Here is a 19,274-nt window from a genome sequence, read left to right on the forward strand (position 1 = left end):
TTTTGCTCCCTGTCGAGTTCCAACACCAAGCACAGTGCCTGGCACGCAGAAGGCACTCAGAGATTTGCTGAACCATGAAGAATGGGCTTGGGTTCTATTGAGGGAAGACGCACTGCCTTACAGTCTGGCTTCATAGGAGATAGTTACAACACAGAGGAATTGCTGATGGCAACATATTCCTTCCGAGGAAGATTTTCAAGTGGGAGAAAAACAACCTTCCCAAACTGGCATAAAAAGCAAAGAGTAAAAGATGAGTTGTTCGTCCAACGGAGGAAACGCACACCATCAGAACATTCACAAGCCGTCTGTGTGGGGATGTGGGGAGATTCCGCCCCCACCTCCAGCCATATGCTAGGAAGAATCAGGGTAGGAGAAATCCTTGCCTTTCCCATAACTGATAGAAGGCCTTAATCTGGAGAAGATGACAATATAATGTGAGCTCAGTACAGCTGCGGAGAGTGAAGTGCCTAGATATTATGGTGATATTTCTGGTCAGCCTTTCTCTTCTTCTTTGCTCACTTCAAGGGGTTATCTTTGTGCTGCGAATGGAAAGTCCTTCAGAGATCACCAATGGGGAAAGTGATGTCTGACTAGTTCTTCATACTCAAGTTTGTCTGGCTGTGAGTGAATTTAAACCCAAGCTCAACAATAACAGGCTCTACCCAATCAGTCTGGGAACGTGTGTCCAGAACTAGCTCCCAAATTATTCTTTATGATTAGCCCCTCACACACCCCTCACAAGGCAGAACTGTGAACCCCAAACTCCTGTCTGAAAGGTGCTCATCGGAGCTGTCATGGTTGTCTGTTGCTTCAGGGGAGGCCTACAAGGAAGGATTATTGCACACGAACACTGTACGCCCCAAATACATTATGCTACCAGGACTCAGGATTAGAGTCACAAAGAAACTTCAATGTGAAGACACAACGAGAGGCCGTTTTACTTCAAATTAGAAAAGCTTCTTAAAAATGATAATACAAGCTCTCCCAGACATCCCTGGGTATACAGACAATCTTTTAGTACAATATTCAACATGTTTGAAGGCCTTAAAAAGAGTTCCATCCATCAGAAAGTTCAGTAACCCAGCAAGATACAAAATCAATGTACAAACATTAACAGCTTTTTTATTTGCCAGTAATAACTCATTAGCAAATATGTTGGGACAGAACGATCTCACTCTATGTATATGTAACATCTAGGAATGAAGTTTCTAAGAGCAGCACAGAGCTCATATGAAGAAAGCCACAAATGTTTACAGAGAGATATGGAAGTAAACTCAAATAAACACAGAGAGAGCAAGAGTAAATGGAATAGCACATTCCTGAATGAGAAGACTCAATATTGTAGTCCAAATGTCAATTCTTTATAAATCAATTTACGGATCTCATCGAATTCATATGGATATCATGTAAAAAAAAAACTCAACAAGGTTTTTTTTTTAGCGTGAAATGCTTCTAAAGTTCCTCTGGGCTATACGAGATATGTCAGAGATAGTAGCCAAAAATATTTTGGGAAATAATAATAATGAAGATGATTTGTACTACCAGATTTTAAAACACAAAATGAAAACTTCTGCATTTGAAACAGTGTGGTATAAAACTAAGTTTGAATGAAACAGAATAAACAGCCTGGAAACACCCTCTAGTCTATACAAGAATTTAATGTATCAGGAGGCTGAGGCTGGAGAATCGCTTGAACCCTGGAGGTGGAGGTTGCAGTGAGTCGAGATCGCACCATTGCACTCCAGCCTGGGTGACAAGAAACTCCATCTCAAAACAACAACAACAACAACAAAAAACCCAACAACAAAGAATTTAATGTATGAGAGGTAGCATTTCAAATCAGGGAGGACATAAAGATCATTCACTAAACGCAACTGGAAGAATTAAATGACTATTAAGAAAAAGTTAAATTCCGATCATATTTTATAACAAAATGAGAAAACCTGATAAAAAGTTGAATTTGCAAAATGAATCACAAAACAATTAGAAGAAAATGCAACTGCACAGATATCCAAAGCCAGGATGGGGAAGGGCTTTCTAAGCCTAAAAGCAAGAGGAAACACTGAACAACAAAAACGTTGATGATTCGTATAAGCAAAGTAAAGGCATCTATACAACCGAGAAACCATAAATGAATTTAGAATTCAAATGACAAACTGAAAAAAATATTTCCAACATTATACCAAAAGGTTAATATCCTCTTATGCATAAAGAGCTCTTAAAAATCAATAAGAAAAAAGATGAATATAAATAGAAGGACAAACAGAGGACAGGTACGTCAATACACAGAAACAAATGCTCCAACCCACTGGTAATCAAGGAAACACAACCGAGACCACAAGATACCATTACTCACCTACCTAACAGACTAAGATTAAAAAAAAATTATAATAGGATAGAATAGGGTAAAGTGAGTATTCACATGCTGCTCCACCTCTGACTTGGTAAATACAGTTCCAGGAATTAATCCTAAAGAAGTAACCCAAAATGTCCACAGGTATTTGTTCATCAGTATTTCATTGCAACGTTATTTATAGTAGCAAATTACTGAATTATCTAAATGGCAAAAAGGAAAGAGTTAAATAAGACACATTAATATAACACAATATAATGAAACATGGCCTTTTAAGATTGTTTCCAAATGAATAATGACAAGGGAGAAGCAATACAAGGTTAAGAGGAAAAAAAGCAGGAGAGAAAATGATATATATAGTAGGATCCCAATTCTGCTACAAAGTGACAAATAATAGATTCTAAAATGTTAATTGTTTTTTTATCTCTGGGTGATGAAATTTGCATGGTTTTTCTTTTGTTAAAATTTTCCATAAAGAATGTTACTTTTATAATTGAAAAGTTACATAATTTTAAAGAGATCAAAACTTGGTAATTCTATTTCTAGAACTCTATGCAAACATGATCTCACATAAGTCTCATATCTACCCCATGAGGTTGGTACTATTATCTTCACTTGACATGCACAGATAGACACCAGGGTGGATATTGTGACAGGCTCAATATTACCCTCAGAGCTGGACCTTGGCAGATGTGTCTGATACCAAAATTGTGAACCAAAATGATATAAAAAGAACTATCCACCAGAGAGTTATAGTAGGAAAAAAAATACATCTGATGGGAATGGCATGCAGGCAGGATGGGATAAATGAAGGCATCCGGAAGTGATGTTTAAGAATAATTTTCAATGACATGAGGCAATGTGTGTTGTATACTAAAGTAATAAAGCAAGATGCAAAATTTCCTGTGCAACATGGTCCCAACTAATGTAAAAATGCAAAGCAAAAGACTGGAGGACAATATGATAAAATATTAACAATCATCTCTAGACAATATGTGTGTTTTCTTTCTTTTTTTTTTTTTTTTTTTGAGATGGAGTCTTGCTTTGTCGCCCAGGCTGGAGTGCTGTGGCGCGATCTTGGCTCACTGCAACCTCTGCCTCCTGGGTTCAAGTGATTCTCCTGCCTCAGCCTCTCAAGTAGCTGAGCTCACAGGTGCCCGCCACCATGCCCGATTAATTTTTGTATTTTAGTAGAGATGGGGTTTCATCATGTTGGTCAGGCTGGTATCGAACTCCTGACCTCAAATGATCCGCCTGCCTTGGCCTCCCAAAGTGGTGGGAGTACAGGCGTGAGCCACCACGCTTGGCCTAGAGAATATGTTTATTAAAGATTATTACTTTGTTGTTATACCTGAACATTTTACACAATGGGTGTTGCCTTTTATTACCAAAAACTGTTCCACGTTAACTTTCAAAAATGTGTATATCACCCACTATAATCCTATAACCCTCTTCCTTACACCTACCCATCCTTTAAGGCCAAGTTCAAAATTCATTTCGCCCATGAAGCCTTCCTGGATTTGCCCAGCCCATTCTGCTTGACCTCCAAAACCATGTGCTCAAAGTAAAGCATTGACTCCTGGCTTCAGAAACTCTCACAACAGCATTGTAGTTCTTAGGCTGAGCTCCTTATCAAGTATCCTAGAACCCCTAGGATGGGGAGCAAACCATCTCCTACTCTTGAGTCTTGTGTGTTGTGCTTGGGAGCTGAGCATGCAGAACTGGTGCCAACATTGTTGGTCCTCGTGGTTGGGGAAAGCGTGGACAATGTCATCAGCAGGATCTGTGGAACTGGATGCCAGCCCCTGACCAGAACCAGTCCTTGATGAAGTTCTCATAGGCCATGGAAAAGGAGAAAACCTCAGATAATGTAGCAAATTTTCCAAAACACTAAACGTATTCAACTGTCCTCTATTCTGGGATTACATCCTTCCTACTCTTTGGTGTTAAAACATGCATTGTTTTGTCAAATGATGAGGTGATGAGTAGATGGTAATTTTTAAATGTCATTTTACAAACTAACAACTGGCCGCATCTCGACTCCCTGGTTTCCATCATGTTTCGTGGTCCGTAAGATAATAAACAATATAACTAACTTTTTTAGAAAAAATGAAGTCGAAAAAAAGGTATTACCTTTGTAATCCAAACAATATTGGTATGGATTGAACAAAATTAGAATATTATTTGTTATGCATGAGAGAAGTATGCCTAATTATCCAATCAAAATAGCTACCTTTCTTTATCCCAGTTATTTTTCCTTATAACATTTATAATTATCTAAATCATACTCCAGTATTTGTTCTCCTTTTTTATGCCAAGTCTTCCTGTGGAGGATGTGTATTCCATGAGGACAGGATCTGGCTCAAGCTGACACACAGTAGGTACTCAACAAATATGTGTTACATACATAAAGGAAGGAACTTGGACCTAGAGAAGGTGTCTTAAAATATGAGATTCAAGTTTCGTGTGGAAGTCATCGATGGGGTCGACAATATACTAGCATGTGGAAATGTCTGTCTGGAGAAAACTCCTGCAAAGGATTCCTTTGGTCCCCAGTCATTCTGGGAATAAGACATAAAAAGGCAGTAGGTAAACACAGAGGGCAGATTCCTGGCTGGAAGCGTTGGCCTACAGGCTCGGCAGGACGTATTAAGTGTAAGCATACATACAACTCAATTGCAAGCAGCTCTCCACTCCCCGCTCTGCAGAACACTCTCCTTCCCCCAGGCCTCTCAGCTTCCCTTTAGAAAACAAATCGTTTTTACAGTAGTTGATGAGAAAATGCCCTCTTGTGGGCGTGACAGTGGACCACCTCGATCATGTCACGGATTTCTGAAAATGTGGTTATTCCAGAGAATTCCTTCATGAGATTTAAAGGGTTTCTTTTTTTTAAATCTCAAACATCAATGCTTTGTTAAAGCAAAAATACATTTTCTAAGAGGCCATTAAACAGTCCTCAATACACTTCGGCGTGTCTAACGTAGCAATGCAAGTTCTGATTATCTTAAACAGCATCATCACAAAGATAATTATTCTCCTTTCTAAACTTCTGTACGATTTGCCAATGACTGAGTGACTTTTTTTTTTTTTTTTTAATAGTCATTGCCCAGAATCTGCCTCTTTTCTGCTCCCAGGAAACCATCACCTGAGATTGACGGGCAGCAATTGAAAATAATAAAATTATGTAAGATGAGCTTGTAATCACCAGCATTTCACAGGAAGCAAAACGCATTTCGTTCTGGCTGAGGAACAGAAAGTTTCTTCCTCATTTTAAATCTGTATCAGAGGTAAAGCCTTCTATTAAAACACAATTCTCTGTACACTTACAGCCTCTGGCAGGCTGCCAAGGAGACTATCATGGAACCACCGCTGCAGAGAAGTAGGCAGTCAAAGGCATTGAGGATTGCTCCTGAGAAAGGATGCGAAGTCTCCAGAATTCTTGGGAGGGCTCTGCCCACAGCTACCCCCCACCTCTTCTGGCCAGGCCTCCCCGCTCAAATGCAAACACACATGCACACACACACACACACACACGCACGCACACACGCTCTTTTTCTGGGAGAGGCATGGCAAAAATAAACACTGAGAAAATTCTTCCCTGTCTTTTGCGCCTGCACACACACACACACTCTCTCTCTCTCTCTCTCTCTCTTTCTTTTTCTCTCTTTGGGTTTCTTCTTCCCCTTTCTTTTCTCTTTTGGATGTATTATTGTTTTCATCATCATTATTATTAATAAATTGCAAACTCTGCAGTCCAGGACCTGGTTAATTGCACCTTTTTGCTGCACGTAATTTACAAGTACATGTGACCACTTGGGGGCACAGTTATTTGAGAATGCTGGCACTGGCATTCAATAAGGTAGGCTTTTAAGGTTTGAAGCCTGCTTTAAGAAAGCCCCAAATCTTGACTCTTACTGGAGCCCCAGCATGGAAGAGAATCCTGAGAATTACTCCTTTAAGGTGAGTCTGAGATTCATTATGAGGGACATTTTTATATGGCATTATACAAAACCATTTGGTTCCTTTCCCATTTTAAAAACTGGTAGTTTAAAAATTTCTTCTACGTGGCAGCCTGTCCTTTTTCTGTTTTCTTCAGTCTCAATGTCAGCATGGACATAAACACATACTGCTCACTATGGGATGGGGTCAGGCATGGCAAAATTAACTTTCCTATGAGAGTTAATTCTTTTTCCTTGTTAGGTAAATTTTTATCTTTCCCAATATGAAAAATACGCTTATTATTTTAAAAACCAGAAAATTTTATGGTAGAAAGATGACCACTGTTAATATTAGGGCACATTTTCAGCCTTTTTATCTATGTTCTTTGTTTTCATATACTTGACATTATAGTGTACACTATATATATAGTATAGTACGTCTACAGTGAAAACTATATGTATATATACATATAAGATATATATACATACATATATAAGATTATATATGATATATAAGATATATACACATACATAGATTTAAAGAAATCAGGGATACATATGTATATGTACATATATATACACACATATAAGAAATCAGGGACACACATGTATTAATTAAGTTTCCTTATTAATTAAAAACTATTCTCTCAAATAACCAAACTTACAGTGAAATCACTTAAGAAACTTTGTTCTCAATATCCATAGAAATGCTTTATATTTTTCCCATGGTTTTCTGATCAGCAGAAAGGCAAGGAGGGTTATTTACACCACTTTTCCCCAACCCTCCTGCAGTGCCCAAACACACTTGTGAGGACAGGTTCTGCCCCAAGACAAGCGAGGCTGTTCAGTTCATAGCTGGGCAGAGCAGTCTGCCGGGGGATGCCAGGGAGATACAAACCCACGGGAGAGAGGGGGAAGGATCGGGGGGCTGGGACTCGGATTGCATGGCCTGGGCTTTCACCAGGGGCCCCTAGGCCCAAGGACCTAGATAAGCACACACTATGTTAGTATCCTGGAAAGATTCTAATCCGGTGTGTGGGAAAATGGAGCAAAGTTTATCTTTTCTGGCTCAGATTCAGATGCACAGTCATTTCACACCCCGGTGAAGGAATCCTTTATTGAGCCACACATTTTAGGAAATCACCCTTATTTCCATAAGACAATAGTCAACACTGAGAGGGAGAAAATCCACAGGGTTTGCATTTTCCACCCGGGACAGTGTGAAACAGCACTGGGCTCTCAGATGACCCCTCACCCAGACAGCCCTCCCATCCCCTCCTCCCGCCGGTCATTGATGCTCTTCCCATGTCTGGGCTGCTGGGATTCCAGTTCTGGCTCTGCCCCTGACTGGCAAGCCTCAGGTATGGCAATTCTCTTTTTCTGCCCCTCGACTGTTGAAAGTACAAAATGTGCCCAGCATTGGCCTAGATCCTTAGAGGAAAATCAACAACAGAATATAAATAAAAGGTGAGGTGATCAGTTTCCACAGGAGCACATGGTCAGGTCAGCTGGGGACTCCCATGCAGCCCTGAAGCAGTTACCTCAAGAACCTGCGTCAGGCAATCCTCAGAGATGTGGGGACTGCTCCCTACAAAGCTGCAGAGGACAGGCAGGATCTGAACCTGGCAGAGCCTTCTAGAGAATGAAGAGGAGAGATGGAAGCTGAGGGTAGCCTCAGCCCAGCCAGACAGAGGCTCCTTGGACGAGGAGATAGTCCCTCTGCTCAGCAATGCACCTTCCTGCCCCTCCCACTACTTCAGGCAGGAGTAGATCACTTCCTCTGTCCCAGGTCTCCTGTGCCCACATGTGAGCGGGCATAATGTATCAGGCCCTGACTTGCTGAGATGGGCTCTACACTCCATGTCTCTGTCATGTGAGCCTCTAAACTGAGGCTCTGATGACCACACAGCCCTCAGCTCCTGTATAGGCTCAGACACCATAGCAGTGCCGCCAACCTCATTCAGAGATGAATTCAGAAGAAGTCCTTTAGAAATCACAGATGCATGTCCAAGCTGTGCCTTGCAAGCTTACCTCTCCCAGGTGAGGGTCAACTGTTAGCTGTCAGTGACCTGGTGGACTTAGGGTGGGGACCAGGGGTGTAGAGAGTAAGGTTTCTGAATGGAGAGAGGGAAACCGGCATAAATACTTTTTCTCTTGGAGGGCCCCCAAATTCTCTCTGCTCCATGAGGTTCCCCAGTGACCACAGCCCACCCTGATCAGTCTGTCCTGTCTCCACAGCTCTCTACTGTAGAGCAACAGTTGAAGTTGTCACCCACACACTCTCAACTTGTATTATCTATGTCATGAGATGAGGTACTACCCAGAAACGGGGAAGCAGAGGAAACTGACCTCAGCTGAAACCGGTTTTCACACTGATGAATTTGTCCATCTTACTGGAAGGCAGGAATTACCCTCCCACCTCCAACAGGCAGGCCTATGAAGGCAGACATGGGACAACAAAGGTATTCTTGAGGCTATCATATGAGGTAGCTATGCTCCAAGAGATTAACTTGCCTACGATTGCATCACGTCCAGGTGGCCAGCTAGTGTTTTCAGCCCAGATCTATTTGCAGCAAAGGTGTAGCTTTCCCCGTCCCACACCACTTAGAGACAAGATCTTGCTATAGCACTCAGGCTGGAGCACGGTGATGCAATCTTGGCTCACTGCACCCTTAACCAGGTTAATCCTTCTGCCTCTGCCTCCCAAGTAGCTGGGACTACAGGCGTGCACCACTACATCTGGCTAATTTAACATTTTTTTTTTTTTTGTAGAGATGGGGTCTCACTATTATATTTCCCAAGCTGATCTTTATTAACTCCTGGTTTCAAGCAACCCTCCCACCTTGGCCTCCCAAAGTGCTGGGATTACAGGTGTGAGCCACGGTGCCCAGCTGCATGGCTCTGCATTAGGCCTCACCATGTCATGAGATGAGATACTGCCCAGCATTGGGGAAATGGGGAGACACTGACCTCAGTGTTGGACTCAGAGGCTACAACTCACCCAAGAACGGGTCACAGCAGAGAGAGCCAAGTCACTGGAAAGATGGAAAAGCTGTGGTGCTTCAGTCCCAGACTAATGGCTTTAACGTGGCTAAAGAGCATCTCAACCAGCCTCAAGGCTTCGATCCAGAAAGGAAGAGGCCAAGCTGGGGACAGGCCACCCAAACCCCGCCTGGGGGAGGGGCCGCTGTACTCCTCCACCTCCACCCTAGCCCCCTTGGGTATCTGATCACATCTGCAGGCGGCCGTGGGAGCTGGGGAAGGGTGTGGCAGCTATCACAGCTCAGGGACGTCAACCTGTTAAGGCCATCTGCCCACTTCCTGTCCCTAGTGCTGAGTCACCAAAAGAGCAAAACCCCCAGCACCAAAAACTTGAAGTGTGGCAAGCCCACTCTGCCGGGACACTCCCCAGTCTGGGTCAGCTGACATCTTCACTCACTGTCAGCGGTCTCCAAACCACAGTGCCATCTCAGTGTCCACCCACAGGAGAATGGATGCACAAACTGTATGGGATGGAGTACTAGCTAGCAGTAGAGTTAACTCCAGGGACACGCATCAGCACAGGTCAACGGCAGACAGCAGGCTGAGCAAGACCAGTAGGGCACACAAGAGTACAAACTGTGTGTTTTTGTCTACAAGAACGTCGAGAACAGGAATAAACCCATGATGACTGACATCAGAAAGTGGTTGGAAAGAAGATAGGGGTTGACCAGAAGAGGGCAGGAGGGAACTTTCTGGGGTGATGAAAGTTACACAGGTTCATCACGCAGTTACACAGTTACACAGGTTCACAATTATTGAAACTCAGTGAACTGAACACTTGAGGCTGTAGATTTCATTGTATTGCTTCTCAACGATCACACCTCAAATAAAATAATAATAAGAGCAGGTAACACGGCAAGTGCCCTAGAAGAGTTGCTAAATTGTTAAACACATTTTTTTCCAAAGTGAATTTTAAAAAGAATTTACTAGGAGAATCACTTTGGAATATATCTGGAAATCTATTTTTTTATTGTGATGAAACATATATGCCATAACATTTACCATTTTAATCATTTTTAAATGTACAGTTCAGTGGCATTAAGTGCATGCACACTATTTTGCTATTTAGTTTTTACTTCATAATCATAAATTTAATTCTGTAATCCAGCTAGGCATAGAAGGGAACAAGGAAAACATGGAATCCAAAGGGAACTGCAGTGAGCACACAAAGATTCTAGGATACTGTGAGCAAATGGGGAGCAGACGTGCTCTCCTGAGCTACAAAGGAATGGTTGAGTGGTGAAGACAAAATACAAGTCTAATTTACTGGAGTTGTCCACAGTAGCAATGGTGATCTTCTTGCTAGTCTTGCCATCCCTGGACCCAAAGCGCTCCATGGCCTCCATAATCTTCATGCCTTCTTTCACCTTGCCAAATACCACATGCTTGCCATCCAACCACTCATTCTTGGCAGTGCAGATGAAAAATTGGGAACCATTCATGTTGGGTCCAGCATTTGCCATGGATAAGATGCCAGGGCCTGTATGCTTTAGGATGAAGTTCTCATCATCAAATTTCTCCCTGTAGATGGACTTGCCACCAGTGTCATTATGGTATGTGAAGTCACCACCCTGACACATAAAACCCTGGAATATTTCTGTGAAAGCAGGAACCCTTATAACCAAATCCTTTCTCTCCAGTGTTCAGAGCATGAAAGTTTTCTGCTGTCTTTGGAACCTTCTCTGAAAACAGCTAGAAGGAGACGTGGCCCAAGGGCTCACCATCGACAGCGATGTTGAAGAACACGGCGGGGTTGACCATGGCTGACAGTGTGGGGATCCCAGCGGCGGCAGCAGCATCTGCAAAGCCTACATGCATATTGTTTTGCCACCTTCTCCACCATCTATCTCCAGAGCATTTCATTTTCTTAAACTGAAACTCTTTGCCCATTAAACGATAACCCTCTCCCCACATCCCCTGGCAACTACCATTCTACCTCTGTCTGTGAATCCAATCCATACTACTCTAGGTACCTCATGTAAGTGGAATCCTCCAGTAATGGTCCTTTCGTGACTGGCTTATTTCACTTAGCATAATGTCTTCAAGGTTCATCCATGCTACTGCGTGTGTCAAAACTTTGTTCCTTTTTAAGGCTGAATCATCTTCCATTGTATGTATCTAGTGTATTTTGTTTATTCATTCATCACGGACGGACACTTGGGTTGCTTCTACCTTTTGGCTATTGTGAATGTGGTTGCTATGAGCAACACTAGTGTATGAACATCTGTTCGGGTCCCAGCTTTCACTTTTTTTGGGTATAGGCTCAGAAGCGGAATTGCTGGATCTGATGATAATTCTATGTTTAATTTTTTGAAGAATGGCCATGTTTTCCATAGCGGTTGCACAATTTGCATTTTCATGAGCAGTGCATAAGAGTTGCAGTTTCTCCACATCCTCACCAACACTTGTTATTTTCTGTTGTTTATAGTCATGCTAATGGACGTGAAGTGGTATCTCATTGTGGTTTTGACTTCCATTTCCCCAATGATTAGTGATGTGGAGCATCTTTTTGTGTCCTTATTGGCCATTGGTATACCTTCTCTGGAGAGGTGTCTATTCAAGTCCTTTGCCCATTTTTTAATGGAGGTGTTTGTTTGTTGAGTTGAAAGTACGTTTTAACTGCCACTGTGCTGGCCTGACAGCCAAGCCCCACCCTCCTCACTGCCGCATGCTCAGTTCCCAGGCAGCAGTGTCACATCCTCCACCCAACCCCATCCCAGCACTGGTCACACCCAGCACAGGAGTAAGGGCCTGATGGGCAACTGCCTCCCATTTTCCTGGGACCAAGGAGACTATACTTGGCCCAGGTGTCTATTTGAGCTATCAAAAAATGTTTCCGGAGACCAGGCATTCTGGGAGGTGTACCAGGAATAAAAACAGCAGACAGTTACAGTTGTCAAATTGTGACTTCATAGTCAGTGAGTGACCACCCCACCCCTGCTGCCTCCCCCAGAGGTCCTCGTTAACAAAAACGGCTTATTGTGGTGTCTATAGAATCAAGCTTTAAATTTTAAAACCTGAGCAGGGCCGTAGCTCTGAAAAGCCCTGCTCACTCAGTGATGTGAGGGAGAGCGCGTGGGGAGGGGCAAGGGCCAGGGGCCATCACTACAGCCCTCATCTAGAACTGGGGCTGGAGCCCCTGCCACAGGAGGGCTGTTTGTGTGCCTTTAACCCAGCAAGGCAGCAGCAAGAGCTGCTCTCCTGATGAGGTTCTCCATGGCTGCCTGCGACCTTCCCTCTGTCCCAGTCACAGGTACCTTCCAGGTCTCACAGCACAAATCCTCCCCCACCTTCCCCCGCACTGCCAGACCTCTATCCAGGGGCCACTAGAGTAGACCTTGTCAGACACCTGGGACCAGGGAGGAAGCCTCCCTCAAGGTCACAAGTGAGGTGGTGACCTTATAGAGAGAAAAAAAAGCGACTTCCCTGAAACATGCTTTCCATGAAAATCATTTTTCTCCTCTTGGGGGAAGAGAGGAAATTTTAAAACTGAGAATCATCGTAGAAAAAGGCAGTTTCCCCACATCATATGAAGTCATCCAGGTGCTTCTTTTTTTACAACATGTTGCCATAGATGGGTAGATGGGGAAGCTTAGGCGCTTCCATTTGGCAAATCGAGGCTTCGGCAAGAAATATGTTCCTTTCGCAGTTTGAATATTATTCAAGTTTTGATGATTAAAACTGGTTTTGATGATTAAAGCTGGTTGGAACAGCATGAACCGAAGAGATTACAGCAGGCTCTCCTCTAGAAGGATCGGCTGGACAAGCGCACTGCACTCAGCCTCCTGGTCCAACCAGCCCAGCTTCCAAATGAGGTATGCAGCTTTCCCAAATTCTATGGCCCTTAATTTTGGGTTGAAAAAGAACTCAGGGCTAGGTCATCTTATATGTCTTCACATTGGGTAAATAAGCTAAGTCAATGGCAAAATAACTTACCCAAAACAAATAAGCTAATTCAATGGCAAAATAGCCTACCCAAATCTCAAGAGGTCAAAACAGGGCAGCATTGCAACAAATTGGCCTCAGGATGTATGTGGGTGGCTACGAGGGTCCCAAGCCAAGATCCTGAGGCTCTCACTCAGCATCAGGGAGACCGACTAGGGAGGCACCTAAATGCAGGGGATGCAGCTCTCCTTATGGCCACCAACAATGGCAGTCAAGTTCCAGGCAGGACAGACCAGGCTGCTGCCCCTGCTAATGTGAGCACCACTGGGTTGGACAGAATTCAGCCCACTTGTTAACCTAAAGGTGGCAATGTTGGCCTCACTGATGAGGGATTCTAGACCCAAGTGTTATAAAATCACAGGACACGTCTTGCTTTGGCAAGACAACTGCAGCTAGGTTTCTTCCAGGCAGTTCTCTACGCCTATTTGCGGTGAAGGATCAGGTTTTGGGTTTTTGTTTACATCACCAGTCTGTCAAGAACCAAAATGTGGTCCTACCTTGCATGATTAGCCCATACTCACACCATAGGTGGCTCTCCTGGTAACTCACCATGCGAGTCCAAGACCACGCAAACTGGTCTGTCCCTAGTTAATGAGGTGAGCCCATGGATCATGCTGCCAAGGCAGTGTTGAATGCAATCGGAGTTTCTTTTTTTTTTTTCTTTTTTGAGACAGTCTCGCTCTGTCGCCCAGGCTGCAGTGCAGTGATGCAATCTCAGCTCGCTGCAACCTCTGGCTTCCTGTTTCAAGCAATTCTCCTGTCTCAGCCTCCTGAGTAGCTGGGATTACAGGCACATGCCACCATGCCTGGCTAATTTTTGTAGTTTTAGTAGTGACGGGGTTTCACCATGTTGATGAGGCTGGTCTCAAACTCCTGACCTCATGATCCGCCCGCCTCGGCCTCCCAAAGGGCTGGGATCACAGGCGTGAGTCACCATGCCTGGCCTGCAATCGTAGTTTCTAAATGCTTATTCCCGATTTATCTCGGCACACACTGGTAACAGTGTGGAAACAGACACCTATCTGTGACCTTAACTGGAGTAGCACCATTTTCTACCCCTCTCTACCGTGATGGAGAGACAAGTCAATAGCAGCAGTGGCCAATGTAAGTGGTTAGGCAGAACCCAGTGGACCCATGGGTCACGGCCACAGCAGCATTCACAACCTGGTTCTCTCTGCTCTGAACTGTCTCACAGAATTTCTCAGGAAATTCCTGGACTGGACCACTCATTTCCATGGACTTCCTAGTTAGATGTGGTGCCCTGTCTCCTTCCTCCGTCACCTCAGCACAATTCATTGAGCTCACAGTATTTGAACAACGAATATCCAGCCTGTGCCAGGACCAAGGAAGGCTAAAAGACAAAGTCCTTGCCTTCAAGGACCATTATCCCCAAGACGAGTCCAGAAATAACCATTGATGTTACCGATTTGGCATATGCCAGCACAGTTCTAAGCACTTTGCAAACAGGAACTCATTTAATCCTCAAGTATTTAATCTTCGTAGATCCAAATCAGCACACCCCAGGAAGCCTTCTGACCACAAAGAAAGGAGTCAGATAGACCTAAGCCTTGCAGGCAAATTCAGAATTGAATTTTTGTTCCCTTTGCAAAGATGAGGCCAGCACATTTAAGTCTGAAGGTACTTGAAATCATACTGGTGAGTCTCTTTAAATGTATTTCACACTTTAAAAGAAAATTAGCTGGACCTCAACTTATTATGTCAACTGTGATAATCAGTGAGCAATGTGGCTAAACATATGATTTTTTTATTCAAATAAGCAATTTATATTCCCTAGAAAAGGGAATATTGGCTCTCTTCCTTCCCCATAGGTAGGCAGGTGTCTGGAGGACAGGCTCCTTCCTCCCTGTAACCCATCCAGCACCCATCATAGGCCTGGCACCCATGTTTGTTGATCTGAACTTGGGCAAATGCTTGGATCTCTCTAAATCAGCTGCAGAATAGGAATACCACCACTGTGAAGTCACCCATGCGACAGGGCGAGCAAAAATGAGATGCCACAGGAAAGGCAGTGCTCTTCCCACTGTGCCTTCTCAGTAAACAGTTATTCAATCTATCCTCATTTAGAAGCTCCAGGAGCTGAATATATATCCTTAAAGTTCCTTGGGAGGCTAAGCTTAGCTGCAGGTTTGATCCAGAAGCAGATGCTTAAAGCTGGAAGATGTGAAAAGTGAAGGTAAAGGAGAAAGGGAAGGTTGTTTTTGTTTTTTGTTTTTAATCCCAATTTCACCATTCCTCACCACTTCTCAGTGTTACTAAATGACCAAAAGGAAAGCAGGGATGTTCTGGCCACTGTTGGGTCTTTAATTTGATCTAAGCCTTTGGCGTTTGCTTTGCACAAAACAGAGATACAGAGTCCTCTTGTCTGCTCTTCCCTCACCGCCCACACCTCCAACTTGCTTCTAGGAGCTTTGCGGGGAAGCCTCAAGAAGAGGAAGCCTCATGCTTGACATTACTTCTAGGGTAGAGACAAGCCCAGGGGGAAGGGAGGGGCGGCAGCAGAGCTACACAGGAGTGACCGTGCCAGTGCCGGGCCAGCAGTCAGGCAGGGCCAGCCTCCTCACACCCCGAACCTCCTGTGTGGTCCAGATCGCAGGCACTGCAATCACGTCTTTCTCAAGGAGAATCTCAAACTGAAGAAGTCCCTCCTTGGCTGAATGTAGGTTAAAGAGTTAAAACAGAGCAAACACATTTTTGTGGTGTGTGCTCCAGGCTCTATTCACACCCATCTCGAGAAAAAACTAATATAAAGAATAAAAATACAAAAGAAGAAGTTGGAAAATACAGTGTTATCGCCCTTCCCAAACCGCCTCTGTGATTTCCAGGTGTTTCATTTTCTCCTTAAAACGATGCTTTTGTGAACTACTACAAATTTTGAAATCTGAGCAGAGACAACACCCCACAAGGAAAGCCCCTGAAAGAGGACAGACGGCACGGATGCTCAGAAGCGCCAGACAGACCTAGGTTGTCACTGCAATGATGAAGCTCCAAGACAGAATTAGTCTTCAAAGTCTCAAGTCATAAATCCTAGAAGATTCCATCCAGATTAGAATTCATCAATAAGCATATTTAATAGATATATGCCCAAATATAGCATCAAAAATTCCACACAATGACAAACCATGAACATGTGACTATACAGCCACGGAATGAAAAGAACATCCAAAAAGTCGGCTTTGATGTCTGTTATCTGACACCTTCTCCGGGCAAACATTTTTACCAAAGAGTTTTGTGCCAGGCACCAGGCTATGCATCGGTATGCAAAAATGAACAAGCCCGGGTCGGCGATTAGTGGTTCTGGATGAATCTTTAACCCTTTCAACATTGTTTTTATTCTTTGATTTGCTATTTATTTACTATGCTGGCTCAAGATGGAAACAGACGCCATTTAAACACCTAAAAGTTTTTCTCATTAGCCTTCCAGAAACCACAGTAAATGGAAGCAGGTGTGCAAATCCGAAAGGTATCATGAATGTTGGTCAGACTTGATTAATATTGTTATTTTAGCTCACATTTCTTCTACTAGATTGATTTTACATAAAATGTTAATTAGTATAGACAACACAGTACCTGGTATAGGCAGTGTGAAGTGGTGCAGACGCATGGAAAAAACAAAGACACAGGCACACATGCACACACGAATAGGGGTGTGTGTGCAGAAAGGAAAACACAGACAGACTGGTAGCTGAGGGATCTGTGTTCAAACCCAGCTGAACAACGTGGCTAGGTTTGTGGCCTTGGGCCAGTTGATTACCACTGAGCCTCATCTTCATTTGTAAAATGTGGATAATCCCTACCTCGAAGCATTGATATGAGGATTAGAGATAATATATGTAAAGTACTTGGATATAGTGAGCAGCCATAACTGGAAGCTATTATTATTATATTATTGGGGCTTAATAAAGGTTTGGTGATTGAATAATAGGTAGATTAGCTGACCTCAAAAATCCACATCAACTCTAAAATTATGATACTAAAGATGGAATTAAAAGTTCACACATCAAATCAACTCAAGGGTATTTTTAACTATTGGAATTGTGATGCAAATGTCTTATGCTTTTCAGAATAAGTACTGATAGTGAGACTTACAGAATCCAATATATATACATGCCCTGGTGTACGACTAAAACATTTATGATTGAAATTGAACAGGACTGGCATCTGCGGTTTCTGAGATCTCTAGGGGTTGCTGCTGTCTCTTCTTCCACAGCTACTTTTCCTAAGCTCCCTTTGTAGAGCACTTCCCCAGGCCACTGTAATGTGGGTTTATGGAGGTTATCTGTTTTCACCCTCACAACCACCCTAGACAGCCACTACTGCTCCTTCCAATTTCATAAAAGAAAACTGAGGCTGGGTGAGATTAAGGATCTTTTCAAGGTCACACAGCTAGGAAGCACTGGAGACGGGACTTCAACGTGGACAGGAAGCCCAAGTTTCTAATCCCTCTGCAGTATCACTGCAACTAGGACAAGCCCCCAAGCAAAGCATGAGATCAGAGAGACTTGGGAGGAAATGCATACACAGAAAAGGAAGAACAAATGTCAGTAACATCTACTGCATTCTTTATTGGACAGTATTCCATGTGACTGCATTCTCACCAAGTCTCTTCAATTGAAAACTTACATAATTTGTTAGTGTTAAAAGTCAAAATAGGGCTGGGCGTGGTGGCTAATGCCTATAATCCCAGAGTGAACTTTGGGAGGCAGAGACGAGCGAATCACCTGAGGTTGGGAGTTCGAGACCAGCCTGACCAACATGGAGAAAACCCATCTCTACTAAAAATACAAAATCAGCCGGGCATAGTGGCACGTGCCTGTAATCCCTGCTACTCAGGAGGCTGAGGCAGGATAATTGCTTGAACCCTTGAACGCGGGAGGCAGAGGTGGCAGTGAGCCAAGATCGCACCATTGCACTCCAGCCTGGGCAACAAGATCAAAACTCCGTCTCAAAACAAAGAAAACATCAAAATAACAACAATTCCACTTCTGGGTATAGACCCAGAAACACTGAAAACAGGATGTCTTATACTCCCGTTCACAGCAGCATTATTCTTAGTAGCTACAACATGGAAGCAACCCAAATCTCCATCAACAGATGAATGGACAAACAAAATGTAGTCCCTACATGCAATGGAATATTATTCCACCTTAAAAAGGAAGGAAATCCTGTCCCATGCCACAAGATGTGATAAACCTGGAAGACATTATGCTAAGTTTAACAAGCCCATCACAAAAGGACGAATGTGGCATGATTCCACTCACGTGAGGGATCTAAGGTAGTTAAATGTATAAACAGGAAGTAGAATGGCGGATGCCAGGGGCTGAGGGAGGTAGGAATGGGGACATGATGTTTAATGGGTATAGACTTTCAATTCTGCAAGATGAAGGGTTCTGGAGCTTGCTTGCACAACAATGTGAATGCTACGAATGCACAGTTAAAAATGGTAAAGGTGGCTCATGCCTGTAATCCCAGCACTTTGGGAAGCCAAGGCGGGTGGATCACCTGAGGTCAGGAGTTCGAGACCAGCCTGGCCAACATGGTGAAACCCCATCTCTACTAAAAATACAAAAAATGTGCTGGGCGTGGTGGCAGGCGCCTGTAATCCCAGCTACTCTGGAGGCTGAGGCAGGAGAATCGCATGAACCCAGGAGGCAGGGGTTGCAGCGAGCCAAGATTGTGTCATTGCACCCCAGCCTGAGTGACAGAGTGAAACTCCTTCTCAAAAAAAAAAGAAAAAGATGGTAAATTTTATGTGTTTTTAAACCATGGTTTAAACAAAGTGACAGAACATATATTTGTATATATATAACTGTATATATGTATGTGTATATACGTGTGATTATCTGTTTACAAATATATATATATACACATACATATATCCTTAAAATGATCAATGATTTTAAAATGTCAAAAACCTACAAATTATAACAATAGACACCTGTAAGGCCAATGGCAGCCTGTAAATGTCCTAGAGGCTG

General features: G+C 43.4%; 1 protein-coding gene and 1 pseudogene across 2 annotated transcripts in view; both read right to left on the bottom strand.

Annotated features, from left to right (window-relative positions):
• Positions 1-19,274, bottom strand: part of KLHL29 (kelch like family member 29) — a 318,944-nt gene that overhangs the window by 294,680 nt on the left and 4,990 nt on the right. The window lies entirely within an intron of this gene.
• Positions 10,597-19,007, bottom strand: LOC134759718 (peptidyl-prolyl cis-trans isomerase A-like; annotated as a pseudogene).

The sequence above is a fragment of the Pongo abelii genome, chromosome 12 (genome assembly GCF_028885655.2).
Source record: "Pongo abelii isolate AG06213 chromosome 12, NHGRI_mPonAbe1-v2.0_pri, whole genome shotgun sequence".
NCBI classification, from domain to species: Eukaryota; Metazoa; Chordata; class Mammalia; order Primates; family Hominidae; genus Pongo; species Pongo abelii.